Raw genomic sequence first — 17,916 nt, forward strand, 5'->3', positions numbered from 1 at the left:
GGTTTTATGAATGCGTTTACAGCGGGCCTCCATGCCAAGAATGAATCATTTATGGTGGCTGTGGAGATGGATCTTCAAAGTGTATCTAGAGCTTCGTCTTCCAGCGCTGAAGATGAAGCTGATGCTGGGGCTGATGTTGCTGCTGCTGCTGCTGCTGCTGCTGCTGCTGCTGCTGCTGCTGCTGCTGCTGCTGCTGCTGCTGCTGCTGCTGCTGCTGCTGCTGCTGCTGCTGCTGCTGCTGCTGCTGCTGCTGCTGCTGCTGCTGCTGCTGCTGCTGCTGCTGCTGCTGCTGCTGCTGCTGCTGCTGTTCTGCTGCTGCCTGATGATGACGATAAGTGCAGTTTGGGAGCGTAATAGAAAAGTTGCCACAACGTGCAGCAGGGGATGTGTGTGTGTGTGTGTGTGAGTGTGTTGCATCGCGATGCTCTGCTGTTGTTGCTTCTGCTGCTGATGATAATGATAGATAAGTGTGCGCCAAGTGCACTACGTAACTTAGTCTCTAACTTCAAAAGCTATCAGCAGTTAAATCGAAAAGCAGTAAGCCATCCAGGGAGCAGGCAGCAAAGGCAGCAAAGGCACCAGCCAACGGGCAAGAACTGTAAATGTTGCGCAGCTTAATGACAAGAGCGCCAAGCCAAGTAAGTTGCAGTTGCGGCAGGACGGCAGAAGGTGGAAGGCAGGAGGATCTCTCAGATGCTGCTGCTGCTACTACTGCTGCTGCATCATTAGCAATTGTGGGCAGGCCAAGGCGGGCAGGCGTGGGTCTCAGTCTCAGTCCCTGTCTGGGGCATGGGGCATGGGAAATATTTGCTATAAATGCATGCAACATTAAGTAGAACGCATTTTTTTTTGCTCTCTGCTGATGCCAGCATCTGCAACCTGATGACGCCACACGCCACTTCACTTGGCTGCCTCTCGCCAATGTTGCTGCCACTTCTTGTTGCCGCTGCTGCTGCCACTGCCGCTGCTGCTGCTGTTGTTGTGCCTTTTCACAGCTCAACGCTTGCGCACATTTGGGGGGAAGGAAGGCAGCCTGAGAAAAGGGTTCAAATTCAGAGTAGGAGTCCCGGGAGTCATCTTGCCCTCCTCGAAGGCGGTGGCGTTGGCGGTGGCAGTGTGTGTGTGCCCTGCGCCGTTTGCTTTATTTCTTTCCAAGAATCTTGACGGCTATTAAGGAACAAACAGAAACAGAACCAGCAGCAGCAACAGCCTTATAGTCGATATTTCCATACCCATTAATCAGGCAGAAATCAGCCACAAATGAGAGGATCTCAGGATCTGCTAAACAAATGCCCGAAACCGAAGCTATTTTTACACTTTAAGTAAACCTTCTCTCTATTTTTATCCATCATACAGCATACCCTTCTAGACCCACACAAATACCTCGCAATTCAGTTCAAAACCCAAGCTGTAAAATAAAATTATTATTTTCTTTTCGTGCTCATAATTTTCACCGCTCTTTTTTCGCTCTTTCGCGCTGGCTCTGGCTCCTCGCATCTGCCAGGCTTTTTCTCAGCTTTGCCCTCAATTAGTAAAAGACTTTTCCTCTTTTCCGTATTACATTCTTAGCCCTGGCTTCCACAGCTTTTCTCGCCCAATAGTTTTACGCTCTGCTCTATGTTGCTGCCGCCCCCGTTTCGGCTTTAGCAGTTAATTAAGTTACGACTTTATGTTGCATATTAGTGGCAGCCACCAACAGAGATAGAGCGAGAGAGAGAGAGGGAGAGAAAGGAGGATCTGCAGAGATTTGAGGGCGAGGCAACTACTAAATATTGAAATTATTGCCCCAACTAATTGGCGGAAGCAGTAGGAAAAAATTAAGAAAACAAAAATTATGCTTAAACTTTAAATTCCTGGCAGTTCAAGTTCTTTGCTGTAAGTTTCTCTTCAGAGAATTGCATATATTATGTACTAGAGAATTCTAGAGAACTTTTAGTGTCTAGTTCTTTCGATTAGCTCTTATTTATCTCTTGAATATATTTAGTTGACGCACATTCATTTCTTGGATTCCTTTAAAAAGTTTTCATGATTCACGATCTCCACTCAGTTTTTATGATCAACCCAGGGATCAACGTCCAGGATTAAAGCCAAGGATTCTTGCTTTTAATTCGTTTTTTAAATTTATTTTATGTTATTATTTATTGACAATTTATTTTATTTAAGCGAACAGCATCAGGCTCAACCGCTGGACATTTGCGGCCATTTAGTTGCGATAAAAAATAACAATTTATGTAGCTAAGCAACAGTGGGAGAGAGTCTAGTGGGGGTCTAGAGCGTAAAAAGAATTCTATTTTCTCAGGCAATAAAAATGTCAACAGCGTCGCCACAGACCAAATGGCAATTGCAGAATTTCTCCTTCCTTTTCTCTTCTTTCGCTTCGGCTCTGTTCTGTCCCTCTCTCTCTCTCGCTCACTGCCAAAGTGATTTATGCATTTCGCATGCAAAACGCTAATCAGTGGACCCATGGAACGGCGAACGGCGACCCCATAAGTCTCCGCCTCCCCGCTAGCCGCACATTCTGAAAGATGCAAAAAAAGAAAAGGGCGTCCCAGCATCCACACACACACTCTGGAGGGTAATACAAAACTCAAATAGCGTTTAGCCAAAGATGACTAATGTGCTTGGACGATGTCCAAGTGGTCAAGTGGGTTCCGGCTTCCAGCCTTACAACAGTGCACCACTCACTCCACTCCACGCCTTCAGCCATTCATTGGTTTTTGCATGTGGGATATGTTAAGATTAATGGAAGTCTCAAGGAGTCTGTGATGATATCGCTTTAAATATATCGATATCTGGATAAAGCAATGATACAATTGATTGCATATCAATGAACCAATGAACAAAACACTAAATAGAGAAGATAACTAAATAGATGAGTTACAAAGAGCCCACAAATATTTATATTTTATAGTTTATGCCTTTATGTAGTTCCTGCTTGTTGCTACATAATTTTATGCATCAATAAACATTGTACATGCCTGCTCTGAAACACTTTTGATGGACAGGAAGTGCACTTTTTGCGAAAAATACTCTTTTAACCCCCAATCGAAACCGCTACCGAGTAGAGGGTTGTTGGATTTTCAAAACTTGTTGAAATACGCGCATATGCCAAGCATAATTACAACGCAAAAAAGAAAAAATTGGTTAAATTTGTAACTTTTGTAAAGTGCTTCAATAAGTAATGAGGGGAGAAAGGAAAAACTGGATGGATGGATGGATGGAAAGCAAAGAGCAGTGGTTGGGGAAAGCACAAAAGGCCAGAGGAGCAGAGGATGAGCGAGAGCCAAGCCAGTAAGTTCCGTAGTTTGAAGTGAATTTAATATTTTGGCCTGATTCGCGGCAGGCAAGGCAAGGCCACGCATTTCGTTCATTAATATTTTATGGCCAAAAACTGTAATTTGACTTATTTTTCCGGTGCATTAATTAAGAGTTTGCCTCGCATGGCAGGGGGAAAAGTTGTTTGCCCGTATTCAAATGAAATTTAACATTGATTGTAGCGAGCTCTCGAAATTTCTTATGAATAATTTGGCATCAAGCGCATATCCTGCTCCGAATGCGCCTCCAATATCAACCACAATTTTCAATTATATTCAATTGGTTGCATATCAAATTGGGTAAGCAATAATGCACAATACTTTGGTCTTGGTTTGGTTTTAAACTCACATAATTCGTAGCAAGAATTCCTGTGTACAGGACATATAATAGGCTTCCTTTCTCCTTTCACCTTTTGTGCATTTTGGCCAAATTGCAATTAAAATTAGCAGCAAAGGAAGGACAGTGGACAGTGGACAGTGGACATCACTTGCCAATCAAAGACATGTGTACACATGTGGGCAGGGGCATTCTATAACTCTATGCCACAGAGACAATTTGCCTGCACTTGACCATAAAATTAATTAACTAAAATATGCCAAGAAAGAGCCGCCCACACACACACACACACAGCCACTTCTCTGATTGTGACTTCAGTATTCGAACAAAGCCATCCAAAAACCGAGAAATACCAAGAGGAGCAACAACTGCGACAAAATGTCACTTAAACGACCAAAAGCCAGGCAAAGGAAAAGCACAAACAGTGCGGGACAGAACGATAGGCGACATTCCTTTGACTATAAGCTTTTCGGCACTCTCATTTGTCAGCTGTGACGGCCTTACACTGTTGACACACACTGTACGCTGTACTGTTTACATGCATGTGCTAGAGAGAGACTGACACTAGGCTTAGTTATTGTTTTGTGCATACACCGACTGTCCTGTGTTCATGTCCTGAATGCCACAATTAACTAAAAGGCGCGCATCATATTACCAACAAACAACAGCAACAAAATTGTAGTCAACGGAGCAACAAAACCTACAACTATGGAAATTACAACCAGAAGAGCTGAAGCATTTGATACACTTTCCAGCGAAGAGTTTGCGATTTGTTCTACAATTATTTCCAGGAGGGAAAGGTTTTAAACAAGAAAATTTCGAAGCGAAATGGATTATTTATGTATTTTATAGATCATTTATGGATTGTCTATGGATGGGATGATCATTATTGTATAAATATTCTCCTATATATCATACCCAAGGGGATTCGTTGTGCACATCATAATAATCGCGCTCTTGTGAGGGTATCCAAAAACCAACAATTAGAACCATAAGGATGCCCCCCGAAAAAGACAGACAAGCGGGGAGTGACAAGGACATGAAGGCGGAAGCAGCAACTGCTGTTAAGTATGGATGTGTTTGTAAATATATGTGTGTATTTGTGTGTGTGTGCGAGTCCTGCGTCCTGTGTATATGGATATTATTGTTATTTCAGTTGAAACTCGGAATTGCTTGTAGATTTGTTCGGCAACAGCTGTGCCATTTGCCAGCAAGCAATTTCTGTCTGACTTACTTCCTCTGCCGCCTGCCCTGGCCCTGCACTGCTCGTCCTCGTTCCTGCAATTTATGTATCCTTTTGGGCAACAAGGGAATAGACAGGGGAATGTCTATATATATGGTCAAGTATCTGGGCAGTGCACATTGTCTTGGGTTCAGGCAACGCCCCGTCATTGTAAGCTACTTAAGATTGTGCCCAGATTATGTTTTAAACGAGAATACGAGGATGGTGGAAATGTATGCTAAAATGTACGCGCAAATTGAGTGTGAGTTTTCCACAGAGATAATCTTTTACAAGCAATTTAAAGCCTCGAACAAGTGCTAATATAACAGCAGCGAGAGGTTAAAGATATGAAGAAACAGAGAGAGAGAGAGAGAGAGAGAGGGCACAGGTAGTCCCGTATCACGTGCGATCAACTAATTAATGTAACAAAAAAGAAAACCCCTCGCTAAACAGGAAGCCGCATATTAGCCCTAAAGAACAAAAGCCAAACCGACAGAAGGAGATAGATATACCAGATCAGATAGACAGAGACAGAGAGAGAGAGTGGGATAGAGAACAAGTTGCAGCACCACTTGACTGATTACCTCTCCTCCTCTTGTGGGGCTCGTTGCAATGTTCTTTCCTATTCCAACTTCTTGCAACATTAATGAGCAGGAAGCTCATACGAGTATTTTCCACTGGACGAGCCACAAATTCAATTATGAATGAGCTACAAATTACAGTTATGATTACGACAGTGCGGGCACATAACTGTAAGGCATACCTTCTAAAATGAGATTTTAATGAAATTTTTGACCGAAAATTACTTCCTCATTGGCTTTGACAAGGGAAGTTTGCTCCTGTTAACTCAAATTATGGTGATTAGGCGATGGCAAGGTGTAATCGAAAGATCACCAGTTAATAGATAACATGATTGGACATTTTTTATGGTATATAATTTGTAGTTTTTGTAGCCACAACCATCCAAATCTTTGAGCTCAAAACCAAATTTCGGTGATGATCCACAAATGTTCTCTCTTCACATTACTCAGCCCTTGCTCATACTTTCCGACACTCAAAGGCTTTTCTTCAAAGATCTTTCGTATCTTTCGTCAGATTACAACTGTCTTATACTCGAGAGATTGAGGCAAGAACACACACAGACACACACACACTCACAGCGAGTAAGAGAGAGAAACAAGAGAAGGAAAGCCGAAATTCCACAAAATCCGAAATGGGAGTGCCACAGCAGAATCCAACACAAAAGCGTTTTGTAAGCTGGAAAATCCCAGAGCCGCAGTGAAGTCAACTCCCCAGCAAGCGGCTGCTGCTGCTGCTGCTGCCGCCTGAAATGCGTAGATAAATTGAGTTGAATGGAGCGCTACTGATTGGACTTCTTGCAACGGAATGAAGGTGGCATGGCTCCACGCAGCTACCTGTCCTGTCTCATCGCTCTTTCAGATTTTCAATTATGGTTAATCATGCAAATGTTTGTCGCCTGTGAAAATGTTTTACATAATGCAAAGTGAAATGTGAATCTCCCAACCTCCGGCTCCAGCCTTCCTTTTCCATTCTCTCATCTCCCATCTCCATTCAAGAGAGCTCTTCGAACAGCAGAGTGCTGCGACGAGAGCATTATAGTCCAATGCATACATGAATAATTGTCTTTTTGTGTCCCATGTGGACCGGCCAATGGACTTGCAACCAACTCCTACAGCTGCCACAGCCACTGCCAATGCTGATGTTGCTGCTGATGCTGCTGCCATGATGAGCTCTGGCCGGTGGTTCTCCTCAGGTAAGCCGAGCAATTTTTGCTGCCTGATTTCACAGACACAAGAATGTGTCCCATCTATATCTGCCCGTACCTTTTGCTACGTTTTGGGATTAGAGAACAACCCCCTGGAAACGTGTCACATTATGCCAGGACAGGCAAACGGATACACACGCAGACAGAGTCCTCTCCTTTGGGTGTCCTTTTCTGGACAGGCAAATGAGATTTTGGGTTTGGCAGCAGCAGAAGAATGTTAGATGCCTCTTGTGTGCCTGCCTCTTCATTGAGTCGTTGAGAGAAATACCTGCTGGAAAGTAACTCAAAAAATTACAGAGCATGCTGTAATCGATGGACAATTTGTAGTGCATGGGAAATTGTGGCTTCCACACGCATTTTCATGTCAAAAACCAATTGAATGCACATTTTATTCCACTTTCAATTCATAAATGGCGCAGTTTGTGGATAATTTATTAACCTTTAATAGATGGGCATGTCCGAAAGATGCTTTCTTTTTCCATATAATATATTCCCATTTCTCATGCCAACCCACCCCACAAACACACACACGCATAGACCAAAGGCAACCCCTAATCATGCCGCACATATCCCCTAGATCCCTTACAGTTTTTACATGCATTCCCATGCGTATTCTCATGTGTGTGTGTTTGTGTGTATGCGTGGTCATAAATTCAAAAAGCTGTCCCAAGCTTAAATTTTGGTTTTTCAATTTTTGAATGGCACAGACCTCGGGGTGGCAATCCCAGAGCCACAGCCACCGCCACCGCCGCCGCATCGCATAGTTGTGCGTGCAACTGTGAAACGTGTTCGTTCCCGGGGAGGGAAAAACACGCATGAAGGACCGGCCAATGTCCTTTTCCTTCCTGCCCCCCCCACACACACACACACACACACACACACACACACACAAACTGCTCTCTGTCTGTCCGTCACAGTCTGTCACAAAAACCATGAGATTTTATTTAATTAAAGCATTTAGGAACGGCTTCGGCCTCGGCCTCGGTGCGGGTTTTGGTTTTGACGCCATATGTGCGCTGAATATATTAGATATACAAACACAATCCTTTAAAAAGGATCACAGCTCCTAAACAAATATGTTACATTGACCAGAAATCAACAAGCAAACAAACCAAAAATAATATAAAATAACAAAAAAGAGCTAAAGTCAAGTATTCAGACATGCGGAATGCCTCATGGCATGGATTTTTCGTTTTTCCGAGTGTAATAACTACCAAAACTTTCAAACTGATTGAAAATTGTGCTCTACTTGGATTTATTAGCTTTCTTCGACTTGTTGCATGCCTCCAAATGTATCTACTACACCCTTCCTTCTACAGTAAATATTAATTGAAGAACTCGTTGGATTATGCATTATTATGAGGAAAGCTACGGTTCCCATTCAGTTGAAAAAGGTTAAACAAAGGTTAAGCTGGGTAGAGAAAGGGTCTTTGGGGGGGGCCTTAAGCCATCTAGAGACCGAGTCATCAAAGTTATTTAGTTAAAATTAGTGCCTGTCGAGGATGTCTTTTCAATATGCCAAAGCAAACAAGATGACTACCAGCCCCGAGTCCCTTAGCCACGCCACTCCCCCCTCCAACGTGGCCCAACATCTTGGAACGGCCAAGACGCAAGACCCAGAGCCAAGTCAAGCAAAGAGTCAAGTCAAGTCAAGCCAAAAGCAACCTCTAAACGCTCGAGGGCCTGGCAAAGGACACGAAACCTTCCAAGAGACAGAGAGGGGGACAATGTCGTGCTGCTGACAAGTGCGATGACAACGTCAAAGGCTCTGCTGCTGCTGCTGCTGTTGCTGCTGCTGCTGTTGCTTCTGTTGCTGCTGCCTCATGCTGCATGCTGCCATGCTCAACTAGCTGCAAGGCACCTTTGGGAAAAAAGACGCTCATCTGGAAAATCAACTTCGACTTTTGGGCCACCCAGCAGGAGCAGCAGCAGCAGCGGCAGCGGCAGGAACGGCAGCAACGAACCGCAAATCATAAAATAAACTCTTTAATTACGCCTCACGACTTTCCATGGCAGACACGCAACAAGCAAATGGAAAATTATGCAAAATGCAGCAACAGTAGTAAAGGCAGCAGCGGCAGCCACTGGAACTGCAACAGCAACATAGGCAACAGCAGGAGCAGCAGCAACATGGGCAATAGCGCCAACATCAGCTACCGAAAATTCAGTTAAAAATTATAAAATCTTTGGCACGACGCAGGAAGGAGGACGACAAAACTGCAAATTACCAAAACTATAAGGCACAAACAACAGGCACAGAAAAAAAATAAGGAAAAGCTGAAGGCTGAGGAGTATGCAATCCCTGAATACCCTGGAAAGATTCAATTTATTCGCACAAGTGAAAGGAAAAATTCCCAAATGGCTAATTGACAGAAAAAAAACTAAAAATCCCAAATGGGCACTCAATCATGGTAGTAAATATATTATAGCACATACGAAATACCCTCTAAAAGTGTATACGAAATGATGAACATGATCATGATGATGATGATAATAATGATGATGCAGTAGTGGTCGGCTGTTAAACACCCGAGCAGCATGCATTCCAAAGACCTCGCACTCCCGCACACAGCTTGAGATCCATAAAAGAGTTTTTTTCGTTTTCGGAGAGTTAGAGGGAAAGGGGCGGAGCAGGACCCCCTGCTGTAAACAACCTGACTGGACCCCTTACCGACTCCTCCTCTTACCCTTCCAATGCTTTGGCACCCACTCGATTATCACCGAAAAACGATTGACCTCACGAATTCGTAATTAATTTTCACCCAAAAAGTTTTCCATTCGAAGACAAACTTCAAACAAAAGGCTGCTGCTGTTGCATCCACATTCACTGGAGAACTCTGTCTGTGTGTGTGGATTGCTTTTTGGGATTGCTTTTGCTTTGTGTGCACTCCTATCCCCCTGCCCTTCAGCTCTCCAGCTCTACCGCTCTTCTCTCTGGCTGCCACAATGTTTAAACATTTGCGGCGCACACACACTGTGGGGGGGCTGTTGCTGCCCCTGCTGCTGCTGCTGCCTGGCTGGCTCCAATGTTCGACTCTCTTTCACCTTACTCGACTCCGTGCTGCAGCGCCTCCCTGCCTGCCCCGTGGATGTCGCTTAAGTGCTGAAACAATGTTCCAAGTTGTAAGTGCAACAGCAACGGCAACCCAAAACCAAACCAAACCAAAGCCCAAAACTGAAGCGAAAAACTCCATCGAAAAGTAAAGTGTGTAAAAATGAGCAACTTTTCCTCTGAAGTGAGAAGCAACTATGTGGCATGCTGCAAGCTGCACGCTGCAGCGTGCACCCATGCCCACATCTCTCTTTCAGGCGACAACGAACGACAATGACTAGCAGCATTTGCCAGCGCGCAAACTCCACCAGATACAAAAATTGTCTGCACCATGCCACCAGTCCTGAAGCCTGAAGTTCCGATATGGAGGAGGCATGAACACTTCTCTTCCTCCGTTGCACCTCGCCGTGGCCCCATCTGTGTGCGAGTGTGTTTGTGTGTGTGTGCAGCACTGGCAGCAGGCAGCGTAAAGTGCACAAATTGCAATTGTAGCTGGGGCGCGGGAATCAGGACAAGAAACCAAAACAGACGGGCGGGGCGGAGGCACGGAGAAGGCGAATGAGTGTGTGGAGGCGTCGCCAATTGCAGGCCTAGCCCCCAGACATGGTGGGGGCTCTTCAAAAACAACAACAACAAGCACAGCAGCAGAGCAAAGCAGCAAAAAGAAGTCACAAGTACAGTGAACACTTGATGATGATGTAAATTGGAGAAAGGTTCCTCCTCATAAACACTCAAAAGAATATTTGCTGCTCTTGTGAGGATACGTGAAAAGCATTGGGGAATGCAATGCTCTGTGCCCCCTGCCACACCCAAAGAAAATTGAACTAAAAATGTAATTAAATTAAGATTTTAAATTTGAATAAAGAATTTAAATAGTTTTTATAGCTAGAAACTGGGATTAGCTCCCAAATCAAATGTTAGAAATCATCAGCTTTGATCGATGCCAATTCCCAGTCTGCATTTTATTCCCAGTAGCATTTGCCATAGGATTGCAGGATCCTCTTTCCTGCATCGTAAACTGTCACCAAAAGAGCTCCTTGGCCAAGGTTTAATTTATGCTCCTTCCATCTGCATAAACACTGAGCCACAACTGTTTAGATCTTCTTGGTCAAATGATGTGGCACAAATGTAAATATTTTTTTGCACTCCGCTTAAAGGGCTGCAAAAAACCTGCAAGTGGAGCAACTGTTCGGGGGAAATGACAAAGCTTTTGCTTAACTCTGTTGGAAAATTAATTTTCGGATGACATTCAACTCATCAGGCGGGACAGAGGAGGGCCAGGGCCAGGGCTCCTCCGCGACTTCTCCTTTGGCTGTGTCATGTGACTTGTAACTTTTCTGTGTTGTCTGCCACTTGAGGCAGAGTGGCACACACACACAGTTCGGCTTGAAAGTTTAATTTCAGCGCTTGACTTGGAAAGTTTTGTGCCCATAGACAGACAAGAGGAGTCAGAGTTGAGGCGACTCCAAGTCGAACTCCTTTTTGCAACACAAAGTTGAAGTTGGAGGCGGCAGCAGCGGCAGCGGCAGCGACGGCAACGTCGGCCTTTTCGACGACCACCGTCGACACAAATTGCTTCGAAGTTTTTTTGGCATTCAAGTGTTTTAATGTCTCACGAGTTGTTCTGGCAGTCAGCCGTCTGCCGTCTCCTTTATTCCACATATCACTCGAGTGAGTCGCGGAGTCGCAAGTCGCAAGTCGCGGTGGTGCCTCAAAGGCAATGAATTAATCAAAGAGCAGCTGCAGTTTTCATGTGGCATTAAGTACCTGTGGCACTGTGGCAGACATCAGCAAGAGGGGCGGCGGCGGGCAACGTGGGGCTAATGGTTGAGGGAGGGAAGGCTAAACCGCAAGGCGGTGGCGCCGCTAGACAAATTTCAACTTAATCAATTTAAAGTGCTCGCCACAAAGTCAACAGTTCAAACTAACCGCAAAAGAGTGGGGCCTTAACCAAGGCACAGAGGGGTGTCACTCCGTGCCCCTGCCACAGCGCCTTCCAGCGAAAGCCTTAACCCTCCTTTGGCCTGGGTTATTAGGAAAATTGTCACAACAGGGATATAGATATGTAGATATGTGTATGCACATTCACACACACAGCAGGTTGTTGCTGTTGCTGTCTCGTTGACCAACAGCCAATATCAACAAGAATTAGGGCTACAATAGAAGAGCGAAGCTTCAATGCCCTGAACAAATAACAAATAAGTAAACAAAAATACAAAATAAAAAGCGAAACTTGAATATTCTCAGGCATTCTCCTTTCCCTTGTTCGCTTGTGCGTGTCGAGTCTTGCAGTTAGCAGCACTGGAAGCAGTAGGGAGCAAGGACACCAACAGTAACTTAATTGAAGGCATAATTGCACTCAAAACGATTTTTCGGACTGTCAGAACTGTCATTGTCTGTGTCCTTGTACAAGCTTCCCAAGAAAACCAAAATACCCTGTGCTACAAGGAAGAGTACACGCCGCAAGTTCAAGTCCAGTCCAGTGTCCCTGCTGCGGCCTCTGTGGAGCGAGTGAGTTGAGTGTATCCTTTTCACGTTTTTTTTTTCTTGTCAGCACACACAGCAAACACACAGCACAGCACCCCTCCCTCAGAGCCTGTCTTGCTGCTGCTGCTGTTGTTGCTGTTTGCTTACGTGTATTTATATTTACCCTGCTGTCAACATTGGAAAATTATGAAAATTAATATGAAAATTGTTGCTATTTATGGGATAGTTTACACTGGTTGTGCGTCTGTGCACGGGAACTGGACCTCTTGGGTTTCAAGTGGGGCAATTGTTGGTTTTCGATTTAATTACTTGCGTCAACTTGAGCCCCATAATTTGATTGAGTATTATGTGACACTCAGGCCGGGGCGAGGGTCCATTGAGATGCGAGATGCGTGAGGGGAGGGGTGCCATGAAAGAGAGTCAACAAGCTCACGCATCAAAGGGGGTTTTGTTCTGGAAACAAACCCTAAAGTAGCCTCTGAGGCCTCTGAGGCAAATCGACAACACACGCATGCATCAAAACCCCTCGACATTTGCATCTTTGACAGCTCTCTCTATTGTTGTGCCCTCCCGCTCTATTTATGCAGCGTGCAACGCACTCAAAGTATGCAAAAACAGGGGGAATTCAGCCAGAGGGAGAGATGCACTTTGTTTGAAATTGTTTTGATGGTAAATGGTTTCAATATGCTAAACAGCATGAGAATTATCCCAGGATATTTCAGCTTTATTTAATCCATAATTTGTTAATCTATTCCTATCTTTAGTCAACTTGTGAAACTCCTCAATTCCCTGGATTCCCTACTGAAAACCATTCATCGTTTTATCCAATCGTGTGCTGACAGTTTCCTAAACTCTGAAAACTTTTACTCCACAAACTTTCTTGCTTCTTCGAAAACTTCCTTCGAATACAAAAACTTTATTTTCACGGCAAGTTCCCACATGGCCAGAGGCATGTCTATACTCTAACAACAAGTTGCAACACGAGCAAAGACGTGCACACAAGGTGGACACAATAATTCCAAGACAATCCACAAAATTTCCATATTATTTGAGACATATTCGTAATCCGCTGTCGATTGCCGGCGCTTGGATACGTTTAAATGCAGATTAAGCATGTCATTTACCCCTATTATACCCCGCATACTTCAGAATCAATTAGCAAAAGCTTTTAAAAATCATTAAAGAAGAGAAGCCTCGAAATGGTTGAACATAAAATGCTCGATTCTAATGACAATTGACGGCTGCAATAAAACCAAATTGCTGCGCTCAAACCAGACTTAAGATCATGGCACACATAACCCCCACCCCTTCTTGTATGTACGCATATCTACGCATTTTCCCATAATTTATATGCATTTATGAGCCATCGCTTGGACAGACAAACAGACAGAGCGAGAGAGAGATAGAGAGAGAGACAGTCAGGCAGCCATGACAATTTTTATGGCATTTTTATTTCCTGCAAGCAGCAAATAAAGCAACCTCCCATATACTCATACCCCATATGGTCGCTGTTGCAGTCAAAACTTCAACTTCATTATCGCGTTATCGCCACGGCACACTCCCTCCCAACCCTCCTTCCTTACCCTCACCAATGCTGCATTATCGTGATTGCTGTAGTAAATGTTTTTTATTTATTATTATTTACAAATGCATTAAACACAATATTTAATTGCGTCCATCAAAAAAATAATGGAAAATAAACGGTAGGGTTATTACCCTCGTACCTGGGATACCCTGGAAGCGTTTTTTGTAGGGTTTCGAATTATAAAGATTTTATACATTTATTGCAGTTTATTGAGATTTTATGAATTTAAATTGGGAATACTTATTTCAGTTCAAATCTATACAGTGCTGTATATACCCCATGTAATCAACGATACCCATTGAGAGAGACCGCGACATTCTGTCTGCTGCCTATGCTTCCATATTCCACTCTTCCCCTCCTATTCCACTGTTCAATTGCACACCTAGCACCCGCACCCGCACCCGCACCATCTCGTTCTGCCTCTCTCAGTCTGCTGTTTACATTTGTTCTTGTTTATTTGTCTAGTGCATTGCTTATCGGAAATGCTTTTCCTATATGCGTGTGATATTTTTATGAGTTCTTTTGCTTCCCCCTCCACACTTTCGAGTTTCGATTTCAGTTGCTGCTGTCTCTCAATTTAAGTTCTCGTTGCTGTTGCTGTTGCTTTGCTGCTGCTGCTGCTGTTGTCGCGCTGTTTGCTGTTCACACTTTTTCGTTATTATTTACACAATTTGACCCTTTCACACCCGAATATCTCCTCATTGAACATTGAATTCTCTGCCCAGCAGAAGCAGCAGTAACAACAAAGAGTAGCAGGAGTAGTAGGTGGAGGAGAAGGAGAAGAAGTAAAAGTAGGTAGTTGATGGGTAGGTAGGTAACGCTCGCCCTTACACTCTATCCCGCTCTTACTCTATTCCGTTGAAGGGTATATTAGGCAGAAGGTTAGACGATCTCGCTCTAGGTGTTTCATCTGCTATTTTTACCGATCTCCCTACCTGCCGCTTAGAGTCCAAGCCTTACCTTTCAATTGAGGTTACTTTGAACCATATCGGCTCTCTCTCCTCCCACTCTATCGAATTCGTATTTCGAATTTAGTCTCTTCGGGCTCAAACTGTAAATAGTCATAAATGTTTTGTTTATGTTTACAATTTAGCTGCTGTTGCTGCCTCCCTTTCTCTGTGTCTTTCGCCTGCTGCTCCGTCTGCTATCTCCTTCTGCTGCCGTTGTTCCTGTTGCAGTTCGTGACTTCTCTCATGTTGTTGACGTGGTTGTTGCAACATCATGCTGCCACCGAACACACATTTCTGAATCGGTAATGGAGTGCAGCCTGGGAGAGCATGTGCAGTTCAGAGAGCGAGAGGGGGAGGGGAAACTGCTGCATTTTATTGCTATCTAAATCGCGCAGTGACTCCTGGCACTCCATGTACGAGTATGTAACCCCAAAAAAATACACCAAAAAGCAGCAACAACAACAACAAAGACAACAGCTGAAACTGTCTCCGATTTTTATTTGGTTTTAATTTGGCTCGAAAACGGGGGCTTAAATGTCACAAGTTAGTTGTTGTTGCACCTTGTAGGCCACAATTACATTGAGAGAAAAGGTAACAATCGAAGAGCAAATAAACATACATAAATTCAAAAAATGTAGAATGAGGCAGAGACAGATCAGTCTTCTCTTAAGCCTTCTTAGTTTCTCCGAATTGTTCCAATTTATATTGATAAATCCAATCAAAATCCGCTCGGTGTACGTGTATGTAAATCTCTGTTTTCACCGATATTAATATATTCAATTAAGTAGCTGGGGAACAGCAACAATTAAACCCATTATGTACATTGTCCAAATATGGGTAGAAAAATGCAACTCAAATAGCCCCAAAGCCGCACTAAACACTATTATTATATACAGGCAACGACCAACCAGGAGCTACTGTTGGATTTGGATGTCAATAAACACAGAAACTCCAATCGACAAAGCCGCATTAAAAGCATCATTAAATAAATTATAGACCCAGCCCACAAAAGTGAAGGCAAAATAGCAACGCAACAGGAAAATAGAAAGAAAGAAAGGAAAAAACCAAAAATCGAACATGAATTTGTGTAATGTTTAACAAAAGCTTAGCTCATTTGTTGTTTTAGTTGTTGTGTTATTTTAATGCTCGTAAAAAGACAGGGAAGACGTAGAGCGGGGGTCTGCATAAGCCTAATGAAAGCCATAAATAATAAAGGTAGTTCAGTGTTTAAGCTAATGAGGTTCCACAGCGAACTGGTGGATTTAGTTTAGTAGTGCTTAAATCATGGGAAATCCACGCGATGCTAAAGTGCGTTTCGGGGCTATAAATTCGATGTAAGTCGGTGTTCAATTAGAATAGTAACTACCAATTTATACCGTCTAATAATGGTATACACCAGAATTTATTTGAAACACATTTCGATTAATAATTATAATCGATCAAATATATTATTCAATGATTGAAATGTATTTCCCAATCTCCATGTTTATATGTATATTCCCTAATTATTCCATATTCCCGGTTTTCCGCACCTGTATTTGACATTTAATTATCAATTAGCTGTGTGCCACACAAACTTATAAATATTTTAATTAATTTACATTGTGATGCAATTTTTTGGGGCCATTCTTTCGCCAGGTGTCAGTCAGCGGGAAAATGCTCGTAATTTATGCAAACTATTCCCACATTAGAGAGAAGTGCCTCAGAATCAACCGAAACAGAGATAGAGAGAGAGCCGTGAATTTATTTATAATTTATATGGCAATTAAAAACTAATATTGTCGAGGACACATCCCACCGATTCAATTGTAAATGTATGCAAATTCGTAATTGCACTCTCTCGATGAACGGGGGAAAATGGAAAATGCTTGACTGCTCAAGCTTTCGCTTTGACAAATGTTTTGCCAGTTTTCCCATTTTAGAGTTTTCACCCGATTCCCCACCGCGATTTTATTGCATTTCCGATTGACAACAACGATTTTGTTGCCATAAATTAAATAATTAACTTAATTTTACATACGGTCCAATGTGATTTTAATTATTTCATTTGAATTTGTTGCATAATTTATGCTAAAATGTATTTTATTTCGTTTCGAGCTCGAGTTTTTTCTGCTCTTCCGTGGACCCAGGGGCCCTGACTCATCGGCTGCGATGATAAATGGCTTTTAAAATGTTTCCCATGCTTCAGATTAACCAAACGAAAAAAATAGCTGAACAATTCAGTTCTCTCTGTTCCTATTTCTGTTTGCATAATTAATGTCGTACACATTTGTTACCAGAATTTGTCTGGCTCTTCAGATTAATCTGGTCCGCTCCGGTTCGCAGTTTAGGCTCTGCTTAAGCCTCATCTTCTGCTTGGACTGGGACTGATTCTGGGGGCTTAACAGACATCTTTTGACTAGCATTTCGATGGCAGTTGAGCGACTGTTAATGACATATTGGCTCGGACTTGGGCCTCTGGGATTATCATTGAAAATGGTATTTAGTTCCTCAAAACTGGGTCAAAGTGGTTTTAACTTTAAGCCTCGGTATTGAATTGGTATTTTTATGGTAATTATATAATTATAATGCCAGAATGATTGGCTTGTTTTCTATGCTGGATAATTATATAATTATCATATTGAATTCACATTTAATTTCCTGAACATTTCATTGGTTCCACTATTCCTGTCTCTCTCTCTCTCTATATTTTTCAGTGTGGCATGGCAGTTTCTTTTTACCCTCCTCCATTGCTTGCCAAACATTCGATTGAATATTGATAGGTGTGAAATCGAATTCACTCAAATGAAACGTCATAAAAGATGTACATTTTCCCTTATTTTTTAGGGTTCTGTCATAAATATTCGAACCCCCGACACCGACACCGACTCAGCTCTGCTCTGTTTTTGGTGTGAGTTTCCTAATTAATATAAACAGTTTGTGAACAGGCCGCTAGAAAGAACTCAAAGAATGGCAGGCAGGCAGGCTGGCAGTAGGGAAGGAAAACGGGGAACAGGGAATGGGCGCTGGTGTTCTGGTGTTTGGCATTTCCTGTAATTTGTCGAGCGCTCGGAAATTGCCGGCCTTTGGTTCGGGGGCCTTGTTGCATATTAATTTAAATATAATTATGATAATTTTTATTGTCAAGTCAAAGACGAAAGGCAGTCCATCCCAGCGACAGGGCCTGCTGCCACATGTTTTCCC

General features: G+C 43.2%; 1 protein-coding gene across 8 annotated transcripts in view; it reads right to left on the reverse strand.

The window, feature by feature from the left end:
• The window catches only part of LOC117897367 (sterile alpha motif domain-containing protein 5), a 162,960-nt gene that overhangs the window by 137,989 nt on the left and 7,055 nt on the right, over positions 1 to 17,916 (reverse strand). The window lies entirely within an intron of this gene.

Source organism: Drosophila subobscura, chromosome O (genome assembly GCF_008121235.1).
Source record: "Drosophila subobscura isolate 14011-0131.10 chromosome O, UCBerk_Dsub_1.0, whole genome shotgun sequence".
Taxonomy (NCBI): domain Eukaryota; kingdom Metazoa; phylum Arthropoda; class Insecta; order Diptera; family Drosophilidae; genus Drosophila; species Drosophila subobscura.